The sequence below is a fragment of the Neopsephotus bourkii genome, unplaced genomic scaffold (assembly GCF_033783945.1).
Source record: "Neopsephotus bourkii isolate Nb327-2 ecotype Australia unplaced genomic scaffold, CSIRO-AGI_Nbou_v1 NB_659, whole genome shotgun sequence".
Taxonomy (NCBI): domain Eukaryota; kingdom Metazoa; phylum Chordata; class Aves; order Psittaciformes; family Psittacidae; genus Neopsephotus; species Neopsephotus bourkii.
Window position 1 is genome coordinate 2,532,333 of NW_026901158.1, and position 15,678 is coordinate 2,548,010.

At 43.8% G+C, this 15,678-nt stretch overlaps 2 protein-coding genes across 13 annotated transcripts in view; one reads left to right on the plus strand and one right to left on the minus strand.

The window, feature by feature from the left end:
• The window catches only part of STRBP (spermatid perinuclear RNA binding protein), a 61,322-nt gene extending 54,106 nt beyond the window's left edge, over positions 1–7,216 (minus strand). For 8 of the 10 annotated variants that reach the window (XM_061352569.1, XM_061352568.1, XM_061352570.1 and 5 more), the window contains exon 1: positions 6,756–6,895. The gene's annotated coding sequence lies outside the window, so the exon portion shown is untranslated. Of the gene's footprint in view, positions 1–6,118; positions 6,259–6,755; positions 6,896–7,090 lie in introns of those variants that run through there. The other 2 variants (XM_061352560.1, XM_061352561.1) reach the window with 2 other exon arrangements.
• Positions 7,116–15,678, plus strand: part of CRB2 (crumbs cell polarity complex component 2) — a 62,395-nt gene continuing 53,832 nt past the window's right edge. The window contains exons 1-2 of one of the 3 annotated variants that reach the window (XM_061352547.1): positions 7,343–7,409; positions 7,888–8,050. The gene's annotated coding sequence lies outside the window, so the exon portion shown is untranslated. Of the gene's footprint in view, positions 7,244–7,299; positions 7,410–7,887; positions 8,051–15,678 lie in introns of those variants that run through there. The other 2 variants (XM_061352548.1, XM_061352546.1) reach the window with 2 other exon arrangements.

The window sequence follows — 15,678 nt, forward strand, 5'->3', positions numbered from 1 at the left end:
CAGTACTTCACTCCCCAACGTCACACCTAGAGCTGTACCTCTACAGCTGCCCCTTCCATTAAAGCAAAATGCTCAAAAATTGTTGTATTATATATACAGAAATTAAGCAAAGTAGATCAGGGGAAAATTACTAAGCACAGAGGGCCAGAGAGCACCCCATAACCACAGAGAAAGAGCAGGTTTCCATATGCAAAGGGCTGCCCCGTCAGCACAGAAATATCAAAAAATGCGAATAAATAAATAATTTTTCTTCTTGTCTTCACACAGAAGAACTGATGTCCTCACCCAGATGCAGCATCAGCCACACACCTATCAGAACATCTCGCAGCATAGCTGGAAAAACCAGCCATGCTGGCTGTGCTCACTGCTACTACCACTCCCCACCAGCTCCAAGCTACACCAGCGCACCACAACCAGGCTTGGACAAGGTAATTACCACCACATAAACAGCTGCTATTTACATCCAACTCCAAAATCCACTAAATATCAGTGGATCTGAAAGTGCTGACTAACAACAGGTTATTTGTTTCTATGGTTAACAAAAGCATCCACAACCCAATCCCATTCACCTTATCTCCAGCAGGTTACACCATTGGACCCTTTATGATCATGCTACATACTGTAACAGAAGCACAGCACCAGCTTCACTCTTGCCAGCTGCCTCCCACAGGACAGAGAACTCAAATGCCCTTTTTTAATACAACCTGTAATTTGTTTTTTAAATGCTCTGATTTGTACAGGCTTAACTGTAGGCTTTAACCCAGACTCCAGGTGATACGTCTACTACAGCCACTCCATGTTCTGCTAAGCAGGCTGTAAAAAGACCATTTAACTTAGATACCTTCTTTATCCATGTGTGTACCACTAGTAATTTTAAGGTCACCACCTATTTCAGCAATAGCAACTAAATTCAGCTGGGTGCAGCATGTGGCTTGTTTCCAACTGAATTTTCTGCGCTCTTTTAAAATAGCAAATAGGAGGACACTCAAGAGAGAAAGCGAGTTTATGGAAAGGGTTAAACAGGATCTCACTAACAAGGCTTTGGCTGCTACACCATAACAACAAACAAAGCCACCCAATACCCTGCAACAAGTAATGATTTTCTTATGCCTCCCCTCCAATATTAACCATGACTTATCACAATCCACTGTTACAGAACCCTTTAAAATCTAGAATAAAAAAAAAGGTCTATCAATTTCACAGTATCATTGGCACTAGGATAAACCATTTTGTGCTGAAATCTTCCTGGAGGAAATCAGCAGTACTGCATCCCCAGAAAGATGCTGCTCTCAAGCCTCGAGTCTCCTCAGCCTCTACCATGGCTGTTTTGCCAAAGCTCATTGCTAAAAACACACAACACTTGTTCCAAACCAGCTTCAAAGAGCTCATGTGCCTGGGCTTCACCCACACCTGCAGCTCGCTGGTGCTCTTCCAGGATGGCAGGAACTGCCAGATGAGAACTAGGATAGGGGCAGATTTTGTTTAGGGTCATAATCAGTCAAATACCCACATGTAACATCATACCTGTAATACTAAAGATGCTTTAGGGCTCCATACTTAAATCACTGCTAGCACTCGAATTTTCAGTATTACAAGTCAGACAAGAAATGTGTTTAGTGAAAGTGCCTCCCCTCCCAAGAATCAGAGGAAACAGCAAAGTAAAGGCCTCTAAAACCAAGATGTTCTTTTCTGCTCCTACTAAGGGACACTTTGTCAATACAAATGAGTTCATTTACTGTCAAGCCAAATGACAAGTTCTGCTTCAATCATCATTTCACTTCTTCAGCAGTAACCACATTAGAGTTTAAGGTCTGAAAATGTTAGTTCTGTTATCCAAGATTTCTTCAAGTTCTGAGGTGTCTCATGGTTACCTACTAGTAAGAGTGTTCCTCCCAACCAACATTTAATTTTTCAATAAAATCAATTTAGAGTAAATGCACAAAACCAACAAGCAGCAGCACAATTTAATTTGCTATGATAGCCAGATACACCCCAATCTTACTTTATTTTTAAGCATGCAATTAAAAGTAATTTAATTCCCTTACATAGACATTACATGAAAGAGAAACATTATTGTTAGAAGGGCTTAGTGCTGTTGGTACACAAACCTTAGGACAGATAAATTAGGCCCTAGTAAAACAGCATATAATTTACATTTTGTTAAGTCAATCACAAGTAGCATCTTGAGGCTCTTAAATAGTGTGCCAAACCACAACATAAGAGAACTAATGCAAAGCAACCCATGTAGTAGGATCACTTGAGTTCCCACAATCCAAGAGATCCCCTAAAATGAGTTAGCAGCTGGATTTCATAGGATTATTCCTCTTTCACATCATAGAATCATAGAAGGGACCTTAAAGCTCATCCAGTTCCACCCCCCTGCCATGGGCAGGGACACCTTTCACTAGAGCAGGTTGCTCCAAACCTCATACAGCCTGGCTTTGAACACTGGCAAGGATGGGGCAGCCACAGCTTCTCTGGGCACCCTGTGCCAGCACCTCAGCACCCTCATAGCAAAGAATCCATTTGCACCTTTAATTTATCAGCATGTTATGAAAATATTTTGCTCCAAAAGCTATGAAATTTTGCATAGTTACAGAAAAATCAATGAAGTAAAACAACAAGGACATGGTTTATAATCTATGGCCTCCGTTACTTGAGAAGCCCATCAGCAAAGGTCCAGGGGCCGAGCAATACAGCAGCCCCATACAGCTGCATGGAAAATCCACACAGTGCGTTAGTCCCAGCAGTCCTGGTTTTAGCAGCAGAGAAAGAGTGAGAGAGGAGCCCAGTACCATGCTTCACATACGTTTTGGCAACAGCAGAACTGATGACATACCCTGAATCTTTTCTTGCACTTCTCCTATACCCCGCACCTTGTCCACATTCCGATACCACACAGGGAATTAACAGAAAGGTCAGTATATGCATTGAGGAGCAAAAGTATGAAGACAACAGACCAGCATGGAACAGAGTCCAAGAATTCTCTGTCCTCTTCCAACCCGTGGTGAGAAGGACGAGAAACAGAAGCTAATTTAGCTACAAAGTAAATCCCAAAAAGCCAAAGCACAAGAAGTTGATGCTAACCCACCTGTACCATTCCTAAGACCCCTCTGCATGTTTTCTTTCTTAAAAGGACATGAACTAAGGTTTTCAGCAAAGCTAACTAGAAACACTATCCCTCTGTGAGCTGACACAGTCTATGTGCTACTGCTTTCTGTCATCATTGCTCAGTGAAAGGCTTGCACATAAGAAGGAAAAACTACACAAGTGCCAAGAAATGCAGCAGCACAACTGAAAAAATATTGTCTCTGGGCTTGTAGCTTGTATCAATTATCACTTTTAATACAAAATATCAGCTCAAGGCTTCTGTTCCCCTAAACAAGAAGTACAAAGTTTCTGTTTCTCAAATCATGATGCAAGGGCAACCAATGTACTCAAACTGGGATTTCTACAGACGTGTTTGAGACTTGTATTTTTCTGCTATTTGAATCTGTAACCGGTTTTCATGCTGCTTTAAACAGGAATTTTCCTTTTGATTTCAGCACTGCAGCCTATACAGCAGCAAAGCCATCTTTACTTGCCAATAGTGCTCAGTTTATAGCAAATCCAGGACACCACATCAGCCAAGTGCTCCTCGTGGATATGTTGTCAGAACAGAAAAGTCTTCCCTCCCCCAACCTCAATACAAAGTGAGCTACACAAATGAAAATGCTGTGCTGAAGTCCTCTGTTGGCATTTCCGGATGTACCACGAATCCTAATTCACCAAGAACTGAGACTGGTGAGGTGCAGATTAGACCTCTTCATTCTTACTCAGATGACTGACACATTCCCAGGTACCTTCCTATCAACTGCCCCAGTGCTCTCCCCAGCCCAGGCTGTAGAAACACACAAACTGCCACCTTTTTTTAACTCTTTCATATTTACACTTGGACACGGTGGTTGTTTCTAGGTGTATGTACATCACCACAACCCAGAGCAGGGCTCTGCAAACCTCTTGTGTGTTTTAACAAACACTTCAACAAACATGCTTACAGTGGCTTTTTACACACTCAAAAGCTTGTTAACCAGCCAGGCATTTCCCCTCTCTCCTCTTTCCAGCCCTGGATGTGCTCTTCAAAGAGCTCTATTTACATGCCAAGTTACAAAGTTCAACTGCTTCCAAAGCAACGTGGAAAAAAGCGCAGCTTTCACCATTCTACAGTGAGGTTTTTCACAACGTGAAGTGACTTGGATTCCTTTTCCTTAATTTCCAAACAGGATTTCACAGTTCAAACAGAAAAAAAAAATAGTATCTCAGTCCACCCACAGGCCTTTGATGAACACTCACTGAGGGGCTTCAAAAGGAGAGAGCTCTGCAACCTTAAGCATCACGTTACCCATGAAAAAAAACTGCTTTCAAGTCAGAAACAAGGGTCACCAAAATCTGCACATCCACCAGAGTTTAAACTACTTCTCATGCTTACTCTTTCTTCTCATTTGCTTCCAAACCATTCATTTTGTATGAAATCAACTGTGTCTGGACAAACAATGAGGCTGGATTTGGTCACTTCTTCAGCAGCATTCACAGCAGGTCGCAGCTGGTGCTCCCCCCAAGCTCTCCACACACAAGTGTTTCTAGAGAGAAATTAAGTCCTAGATTTCTACCTTGCATTTAGCCTGTCAACTCCTCGGAGCACGAACTGGCACCTCATCAGAACCTTTTTTGTGGAGAGCCAAGAGTATTATCAGCAGGTCAGTAATAATGATCAGTTTGGATGAACAGCCTTTGCAAATAAAACCCCTTTATAAAAACAGGAGTAGGAGAATTAGCAAGGAGTAAGGATTCTACTAGAAATGCCAAAGCAGCACCAGACCTGCACTGTCAATGTCAGCATTCTGAGAAACAGAAAACATTAAACCCCAACTATTAGCAATCCTTACCCACTCTTATCCCCATCCTCTCCCTCCATTCTATACCAACACGAAGCAGAGGAAAATGATTGGAAAATTCCAGAGAGAAGAAAATGACACATGCCAAGAACTTCCAGAGGCAAGTCCAACTTCCTACAAATGACCAGGAATTCAGTAGAAGCTACAGCCAGCTGCCATCTGCTGACACAGATTTCTTCTTCCTCCCTACACTGGCAGGAAATAACTACAACCTAGCTTTTACAAATGTTGGATGCCCCATCTAGGAGATGGAACATTGAAATTCTTGGAAAACACTTTTGCTTTTCAGAGACCATAAGAAACGACCTTTTGCAAATGAAGGAATACAGCAATACAACCTCTATAGAGACACTTTCCAGCCTTCCTCCTTTCCTGGTCCAAAAGCTTGGTTTTCAAGGCCTCCCCTCAAGTACAGACAGCACCATTCCATCCTCTTTCCTTCCTTCCTTCCTGCAAACATTAGGCTCTCTCTGCCTCCACTGTTGCTTCCTTTGGGTCTCTCAAAAAATGGTTACCATATTTTTTAACAAGCGCATGTTCTGCAAGCAATCCCTGCTCCTCCATTCCTTCCGTGAATGAAGGAATTCATCTTAATTTTCTGTCTTTACCCTAGAAGGCCAGGTTTCGGATGCTCACTAGAACACACAGCTATTTTAATTTAAGTTCAATAGCCCAGCTATTTTAATTGTAGTTAAACTTCCTAGCTATTTTCATTTCAATAGCCCAGCTATTTTAGTTTAAGTAAGTTGCACGAACGATTTTTGGTGTTGGAGATTTGAAATACCTTATGTTCCTCACAACAAGCACAGAATCACAGGATGGTCCAGGTAGGAAGGGACCTTAAATACCATCTGGTTCCCACTCCCCTGCCACAAGCAGAACACCTTCCACTGCCTACATAGGTTTTCCTTTACTTTAACAACACTTAGAATTCCTGAGTTTTCAGGGCAAAGCATGATAAAACTTGTTAAAAATGTTAACAAACAGCTAAAGAGAAAACCCAGTTCAGACACATCCAGGACCCCCGTTGATAAGTTTCTGTACTGTTGTGTTCTGTGTGAGCTGCTCAGAGCAGGACATTTTCTTCTTACTTTCTGTAAACCACATGGCACCATTTTCAGAGCCACCTAAATAAATAATAAGACGTTTAGCTAGATAATGCATATTCTTGCTTTGATTCAAACCTTGTGTTTTGCTCTCCTCAGCAGCCTGCCTGTGACTCCACGGTAACTTAAGTTCTCACCTCCACAAAAACCAGTGGGTTAACGATTAACAAACCCGAGCTCAACGCAAACTCACGATGAAGGAGGCAACCGGGACCGAGCGTCAGCCAGAGACCCCGCACAGGTACCAGAGCCACGGCTCCTCCCGCGAACTTCGTGCCCCCTCGCAGCACCCGGCCGCGGAGAAGGGGGGCCCGCGGGCTATCGGAGACGTAGCTGAACCCCCCCTATCAGCGCACACCGGGGCCAGTCCCGGTCCCCGGCCCCCGCCCCGCGGCACCGACCGCCCGCGGCTCCGCCCCCCGCGCCCAGGTACGCGCCGCGCAGCCGGCGGAAGGGCGGGCGGCGGCCGCACGCCCGCACCGAGCCCCCCATCTCCTCACACCCCCCCACCCCCGCCGCTGCGCGGCCCCTCCGGGCACCGAGACCCCCGCAACCGCCACCGCCCCCCAGGCAGCGCCTCCCCTCCCCCCCTGTGTCCTGCCCTTGCCTCCTGCCCGCAGTGCCCGGTGCAGTGGGAGGAGCGGCGACCGCCTCCCCTCGGGGACACCGCACCGAGCCCTTCCCCGCTCCCCACCCCGCCGCTCGCCCGCCTCACCCCGCCCGCCGCCGGCTCCAGCGCTGCCTCCGGCGCGGCCCCGTCCCGGCTCCGCGGCCCCGTCCTGGCTCCTCCGGCTCCGCAGCGGCGAGCGGGGCTCGGGCACGTGACAGCGCCCCGCGCCCCCATAGGCTGGGGCTGCCGGGCAACGTGGGCCCGCCCCCTCCCTGCACCTGAGAGAGAGCCTTACGGCAACTGCGTAGGGTGTATGCCTGCCCGCCGCGCCAATTCCGTAGCGGCGCGGAACCGGCCGTTTCCTCCCTTCTTGCGGCAGGCCAGCGCAGCCTTACGGAATTGACGTAAAGCTGCTTGGCTCATCCCGTCCGGTTTCCTACCTGGGGCCGCTACTCCTTACGTTAACTGCGTAATCCCACCCGCCGCTCGCGGTCGAGGGCTCGCGGCAGTTCAGAGAGCTCTCGCTGCTACCCGGGTTAGGAGCGGCTAAGCTTGCTCCTAGGAACGTCACTTGCGTAAAGCCCCTCAAAGAGGTTGGTGTTTCTTACGAATTTTCCGTAATGTCGTCAACGCGGGCGCTGCACCTGAGAGGGCTCCCGTTGCGCAAAAGTCGTAGGTGCTAGCGTGTCGGGCGCCGAGTGCGTAAGCGGCGCGGTAGGGCTGAGGGGCGGCTGGGCCTGGCGGCGCGGCGGGAAGCAGGTGTGTGTATGTGGGGAGGAGCCGCCGCCCCGGGGCACGTCGACGGACACTGTTCGTGTGCTTTCAACCACACCCAGCCCCTCTGGCAGGGATCCAGGGCCGGGAGTGCAAACGCTCACCAGAGGCAGACTCGTCCCCGCCGGCCGAAGGAGCGGGACCGGGCCTGGGGTGAAGTCCCGGGCCCGGCGGAGGGATGGGGCAAAGCTGAGGTGAGGCGAGGCCCGAGCTCCCCCTATCCAGCCAGGGTACGTCCCTGATGGTTTTTATATCCCATTGTGCAATCCAGAGCGATGCGGAAAGAGAACATTCTCCTAAATTGAACTGAGGAGTAGCGTTTCCATGTGAGTAGCTGTTCTCTGCGTGGAATCCTCAGTGGTTGGCTGAGGACATTAAAATCGAGGCAGCTTTGTGGTGTGTTTAGGTGGGTTGCGCTGCACAAGGAGTACAGTTTTTGATGTTCTCCATCTTTCTCTTATAGAAAGCAAGACAAAAGGGTTTCAGTTAGCTTTCAGCGGTGTTAATTGTTCCTAATCCCAGACATGTGGCTGTTCTAGAGCAGATGGGCACTGTGGTGAAGTGAGCTCCAGGTCCTGTTGTTCACCAGACTCTTCAGAGAAGTGCTAGTGAGCCAAAACCTTTAGGTATGAGGAGGGTGAGTTAAACCTGGTGGGTTTTTCTGGCTTTGGATGTGTGTTCCATAGAACCTTTGTGGTTTTGCATCAGCATTCAAGTGGCTGGTATCTTCGCATGACTGCTTCAAAATGTCTGCCAGGTTTTCTTGGTTAAGTGCCTTTCAACATATAAATCCACGGCACTCATATTTAATATCACTTTTTTACACTTTTCAGGAATAATTTTATATAGGCTGTAAAGATGAAAGGCTGTTGATGGGGCAGCTCTTTGCCAAAGCAAGCAGTACACAACATGCCGTGCTGAAACAGCCTATGAGGGAATGTTGGCAAAAGGCAGTAGGATCAGGAGATTTGCAGGACTGAAATGAAAACAGTAACTTTCATTCAAAAGAGTGATTTGCAGCATTAGATGGAAGTAGAAAATGCATGTGCGTTGATAACTTTAGCTGCAATGAGAGGTCCAGCTTGTTCAAATTGAACTTACATTTTGTATACTTCTTTACAAGCCTCTGGCTAAAGCGTCACCTTACTTTTGAACAGTCAGACATAGTTCTGCTTTCATAACAAGCTTTTATCTCGTGGTTAAGGATTGAAGGGAGAAACAAATCTGAGGAGTCTGTTACTGCTTTCATGTCTAGAATCGAGAGGTTTCAAAGCAAATGCTTAGCTGCATCTCGTGTGTGCCCTTAAAATACTAGCGCAGGCCTTAAGAAGGGGTGAAAAGGTAATAGTTAGAAAATCAAAGACTTGTCCAAGGACTTAATGGGAGAATATTTTTATTTGAAACTTTTTACAGCAAAGAGTACAAATAGAGGCCAGAGGGAGGCAGCTGGAGGAGATAGTGGGATGGGAAGGGACAGCTGTGAAGAGTAGTGGCTGTGCTGGAGATGTAGTAAGGAGAGAAAAATCGGCAAGGGATGGCATCTCAGTGCAGCTCTTGCAGAGGCAGAAGAAAGATATTTTCAGCTCTGGTCTGAGTGAAATTTGGAATTTTTCCGTTGAGTTCTCCCTTGGGCTAATGATTTGCCAAGGGCAAAAACACAGAGGAAAGGGGATTGATGGATTAATTTAGAATACAGGGGATTGGGAGAGCTTTGGCTCTGCAGTACAAGGATATAAATTTAACAAGGAAAAGAACATCTGAGGTTTGGAAAAAAAGTTAACATCTGTCTTTAGGCTTCATAGAATAAAAAGGGAGAAAAATTAATTTATGTCTCTAAGTATACTTAGTGAGAGGTGGAGACTTGAACTGTGCCAAAAGCAACATGGAATTAGAGTTACCTTGATGAAAGTTAAAATAATTAACAATAATTATGCTTTTTCTTGGGACAAAATACTGGCATGGAAAGAATATTTTTTTTAATCTCTGACTGATGGAAATGTTTCCTGCAGACCTTGTCATAGAAATATTGAAGACATTGTCGTGTATTCTTGAACATTACTGGCTTTCTTGAGCTAAGGGAATCATAAAGGCTTGGAGGTGCAGAGAGTAAGTTCAGTGAAACACTTGGCCGGAGGTCACACACAGACAAGTAGCATAGTCTGGATTAGAATTCCAAGCCTTGTGCTCATTCTGGTGGGTTGTCCTCATAGTCAGGAGCTGAAGGAAATCTAAAGGGTGATGTTATCACTGGAAAGACAAAGTACACGTTGTTAGCGTGTAACTTGGACTTTAGTTTTGGTTTCTTGATTCCAGCAAATAAACTTTCTGGGGAAAGTGATTGTGGAAAGGGAACTCACAGGTAACTTCTGAATGCTACATGTTGGCTTGTCCCTTTGTATCTCCTGACTGGTCACATTAGGTTAGGATGGTCTGATTTTAAGTTCTATGCAGGCTTTGTGCTGGAACAAGTGTATATAATGTAATAAACCCAATTATATGAGAACAGTATACACAGATCTGAAGTGTTAATGCAGAGAAGAGTTGTGGTGACCAAAGCCTTTTAGACTGTTATTCCACTGATGTTTACTGACACAATAATTGTAGAATTAGGTTGTGAAAATACCAAACAAACCCACCTGTACCTGGACTGATTTCCTGCTCGTAGATCACACACCTGATTAGACTGTATTTTATAAATGTGATAAGGAAATGTTATTACCAGTATTAAATACAAAATAGAGGCAAGTCAAGAGCTAGTGTGTGTGAGGAGCATGTGAAAGCAGTTGTCCTGAGAACCAGAAAAAGAGACCTTCACCAAAAGTTGTTGCTGGCTACTGGTTTAAGCCGGGAGTGAACAAGGCACTGAAATGTGCAGCGAGGCAGCCCCATGAGATGGTGTACTCGGATGATCTCGCATCAGCTACAACTACTGCGTTAAGGACTAAATGGCTATTAACTGTAGTAAGGGGAAAAGTCTTAAGTGAGCAAGGATGAAATGTAACCTATCAAATTTCAAGTGTTTGCTATTGCTTACACACAAAAGGGAATGTTTGCGTAGTACCTGAGGGAAGGGGTTTTTTTCTCTTAACTCGGAAAAGAAATATCTGTTTGAGACTTACCATTGCCCAGTGACCCAGTTCTTTACACGTTTCAAATTCTGCCTTTAGACATGTACTAAAGTTAATGGGATTTGTGCAGAGATGTCTGAGGACAGACTTTGAATTGGACAATAATAACTCTGTATGAGGCAGGTATTTAAAAATCTTTGTAGGAAAAGCTGTCTTTACACATGAAATCAGTCTCAAGCTTCACAGGAATTTAAAAATAACAAAAAAATGGAAGAATTGGGAAAGGAACTTGTTTGACTTTACATCTTTTTAATCTATAAACCCAAATAATTGCATGTGCTTAACTTTAATTTCAGTGGGGCTAATCACACATTCAGTGTGGCTGCTTGTGTTCTTTGAAGTTAGGCGGTCTTTGAATACTTTCCACCCAGGAGGCTTGGATTTAGAAAGGGTGATAAGCTAAGGAGATGACTTGCAAATGTAAAGAATTTTGAAGGAAATCTTGAAGTTCAAAAGAGCAGCTCATTTTTAATGGCAAAAATGAAGTTGGAAACGATTCCATGCAACATAAAACAGTGTCCAGAGCCACTTTTCTGTCTTGCTGTGTTTGCTTGTGTGGAGAGAAGTAAACAGAAAAGGAGGTAAAATACCAAAGTATACAGAAAACAAAACAGAAAGTTATGATGTCATCTGGCTTCTGCATTAAAAAAAAAAAACCCAACAACATAGTAGAAGGTGACAGTTAAAGGGTTATAATATAATCAGTGTAAAACCAGATGTTCAGCTGGTTAACACTGCATTCAGAAAAGGTAACCATTTCTTAAAAAATCTTCTGTCTTTACAGGGTGACTCTGGACTTGTTAAAATCTAGAGTCAACAAAAGTATTTGTGCAGATCTGCATTAAAACCAAAGGCTAAATATCTGAGTACTCAGTTGCTGGCAGCAGTTTTGGGGTACGGGAAGGGAAATCAGTGATGAAAACCTGATGGATTTTAATTGAATCTGTTTCACTGCAGGATGTGGGGAGAAGATTCACAGTGGGGAAAAGTCACATAAGATAGTATCAGCAGAGCAGTCTGCTAGGTGTAACTGTGTGTGGGTCTTAGTCTTCAGAAGGCATGTCTGAGTCTTAACCAAACAGCTCTCCATATACCTGCTTATGCTGGGACTGATGTAATAACTTAAGCCTTCCCCCCATACTGTTGAGGTTTACTTTAATGTGGGCTCTAACATGTCTGGTTTGTAGTGAGGATCTTACAGAAGGTGATAAACTGAGTCAACATTTGGTAGTTCTGAAACGCCATCTCGCATCGAGCATCCCATGCTGTTCCTAGGTGTCAGAATTTACCTTACTTTGTGTATACTTGATCCTAGTTTTTATTGCTTCACTTCATTTCATTGTGTCTTCATTTTTGTTTGCCCCACGGCTACTAGGTGGTTAATCTGTGGCATGATGCAGCAGGGTTTTATTCTGGAAAATGCTTGCAAGGTCTGTATTCGTTTTTTTGAAAAGTGTATCTCAGGCATAAAAGGGAGAGACTCGAGCAGATGCCTCTCCAGTGTGAAGGGTACTTAAAAACCTGGAGTCTGTGATGCAAAACAGAAGATGACATACATAAACCTGGCAGGTCTTTGTGTATCTAACCCATTGCTAAGAGTTTTAGAGAGTACTTGCTAATATCTGGTGCAATCCTGAATGATAGTTGTTTCACTTTGGGCTGGAGCAAAGGAGATGAAATGGTACTGGAGCAAAATTAGACCCTGAAAGAGGAGGAATCGCACCATGAAATATACCACAGTGCTCTTAAAGTCCCACAGCAGGCTCTGTGGGGTAACATTTCAGAGATCTTTTCAGCGATAGGGATGAGGATCAGCTTGAAAAGCAAGCAAAACTGGAACCAAGTAAGTGGGAAATACTTTCAGATTATGACTAATGCAATTATTAGAGAGGCTACTGCATGCACTGTGGTGGATTTAGCTTTGAATAAGAACAGAAGTTATGCTATGTGTGATTGATTCCAGGTTGAGTTACAATTTGAAGTGCAATTAGTGAGTCATTTGCTACTTTATATCAATTATTAAAGCCAACAAAGGTCTAGGTTAAAAAAAAAAAAGAAAAAAAGAATGCACATCTCAGTATGTGCTGCTCTACTTGTTTCTGTTTTCACTTTTTTGTTTGATGTGTCCTAGCTTTCCTCAGTGTCATGGTACGGAGTGTTCCTTACTGAATTGCTATACACTACGGGCACTTGGCACCGCATTCCCTTTGGTATGACCCTCTCACTGCATCTCTTCCTTTATTTGTTTGGCTAGAACCAGCCCAAGTGGAGTTGTCTATAGTCAACTTGCAGATCAGCAGCTTTCTGAACCATTTGTCAACAGAAGTGCTTTAATTCTGTTTTGATGGGTGCTTCTCAGGACACAGTGTAAGGTAGGTAGCCTTCGCCATTCTAGCAGCTGAGTTGTTTTGTAGACTGTGCTGTTTGCAGTCCACTTGTATCCTCAACCCATTTGGCAGCTGCTGAATGTATAATTAAAACTTCCACAGTGGCCCTGACAAAACTCATTGCAGTAAACAGTTGTCTTTAAAATGTGAGTGTACATGTGCAGACATGCTTTCTGCTGAGATTATTTCATTGTTGTGTAGGTCCCAAGAGTGTTTCCTGAGAAATGAAAATGTTGTGGTTAATTTAATGTTTGGTTTTGGTTTTATTTTTCAAAATACGGATTGCATTGCTGAAATGGTAAAGAAAATGAACTCTTCCAAAGGACTGCTCCCATACTACCCAGCACTGATGTAGGTGAGGGCACATGGTCACTCCTGTCAGCTTGAAGGGAAAAAAAAAGTAGATTTAATTCCTGTCTCAAAGTGTTTCCGTAGGTTGATGGGATTTAACAAACTTGGTGGTGGTGTGATGGCAGTCCCTGAAGAAAGGGAAGTGAGACAAGTGGTAGTTACTGACTTTATACCCGCTAACATCACTAACATAGCAGTTGTGGACTGTGGGGAAAAAGAGAGAGAGCAGACTATGGGAAGGGACCAGGCTCATGGGCTTTCTCAGAGTGGTTTTTCCTGTTGCTGTTTTGAGACTTACAGTGCCAGGCTGCACAGGAGTATTGATCTGACCCAACAGAGCATCCCTTATGCAATAGGAAGGCCTGGAAACAAATACTGCCAACCTTCAATAAGCATGTAATTAAAAATTCTAATAAAGGTGGTGCCCTGAATAGTCAGCTGAGGTCTCCTGATCCTTGAGGTCTCTCCTTTGGGAAATAGGGTGTTGATGTGTCATCTGGTCCTTAACATTTTTCTTTCTTGTGAATGGAAGTGCTTTTACCTGTTGTGCACATAGGAGTGAGGGAATGCAGCTGGTTACAGGGCATCTCTCCCTGTATGGTCTGTGCTAGGAAAGGTGTCAAAAAGAAGGTTCTACAGTCAGGTTGTAGCTGAGCATGTGGGGCTGGCAGTGTTCTGTACAGCTGATTTCTCATTTAATTTAATGACATCAAGTTCCAAAAATGGAGTGTTGGTCTGCAACTTTCCTCCCTGGAGAAGCCCAACCTGTATGAGCAGATGCCTGAAGAAGGACTGAACTTCACAGAGGTGTCCACAGTTTTCAATCTTAATACTTTCTGATGCATGTTTAAGATTTGTTCCTGTGATCACTTAACATTCCCAAGGGTTGTGGTTGATGGGATCGTAGGCATGGTGAACCAATCTGGCAATTAGGTGGTTTTTGCATTGTGTGGGTAGGATGTGATGTTTGTTTATTGCCTATCAGTATGAGTATTTTCATATCAGTCAGTGGCAAGTGGATAAGTATTTGGGGAAATATGTATGTCCTTTCTAGGATAATACAGTAATACAGTTGTAAGGGTTACTGTTTTAGGGGGCAGTGTGATTGGAGCAGATAAAGGAAGACAGGAGTTTAGTGCAGGTCTTTATCTAAATACGTTAGGTTTTTTTTCCCTTTGAAGTTTAGGATTGAAAGCCTGTCATCATTCCAAAGTAGAAACAACTTGGGTGGCCTTTTTATCACTAATAGGCAGAGTAACTAGGCAGGACTGTATCTCCACAGAAAGGAGGCTCTGTCATACAAGAGGTTTTCCAGGTCAAGATTAAAAGCAAAATATCTCTCATCACATGAGCCTTTGTACTGCACCCGTATTTTCTAAATGCTTTTGGCTTATCTTTAATGTTTATGCTGCTATAAAAAATAAACCCAGCTTCTATCTCTGCGGGTGTTGTATTTAACATCAACAGTGAATAGGCCTTTTCATTCCTAAATGCTAATTTTCTTTCTGTTTTCAATCTGTTTCTGATACAAAAAGTTTTCATTTTGGTGTTGAGTTGTGGGTTTTTTTCCCCTTTTTGGTTTTTAACTGCATGTTTTCACCTTCCTGTATCTATATTTTTTCGATGGAAGCAATGGCTGAGTGTCTGTTGATGACCCTGAAGCCTAGAACTTGAATCAGAGTGTATGTGTCAGTGCATCTGGCAGTATAGTCATAAAAATTAAAAAATATAAGTGGAGAGCTCTTAGGAATAATAATAATAATTGTTGGAGAGAAATAAACTGTGTCGATCTGTGGTCTAAAAATCTTGCTGTGGTTAGAATTTTGCTTATAATGAAGCAGTTTCATAACTTCATGAAAATTTTTGTGAGATCATGAACACAACTCAGTGGTATTTGGAAAATGTTTACAAGCTGTACCCTTGGGATCAAATACTGACCTTGCTAAAGCTGGTGTTTTTCCTGAATGCATTGGTACCCGAAACCAGTATTTCAACACGGCGTCAGAGCAGTTTGTGATTCTGATGCCTGTTTGTCTCTAGACAACTTCTAGAACAAAGAGATACCACCCAGTACACTGAAAGTTGGATCTGACAAATGGGTGTTGGCATGTCCCTCTAACCAGAATCATAGCACAAGGCTTACTTTCTGAGATCTGCTTTGTCTCTTCTGTGCTAATGTGCTGTGTTCCTTGCGTTGCATAAACTAGGAGTAACCTTTCAGAATTTGAGACTCTGTACTCTCTGTACCCATCATGCTGCTGCTTAACTAAATAATTTTGTCATATGAAGTGATAAATTGGATCTGCAGCAGATACGGGTCATATTCTAGACATAAGGCATGTACCCCAAAATTTCATAAACTTTGATATGCCAAGTTATGATCTAAAT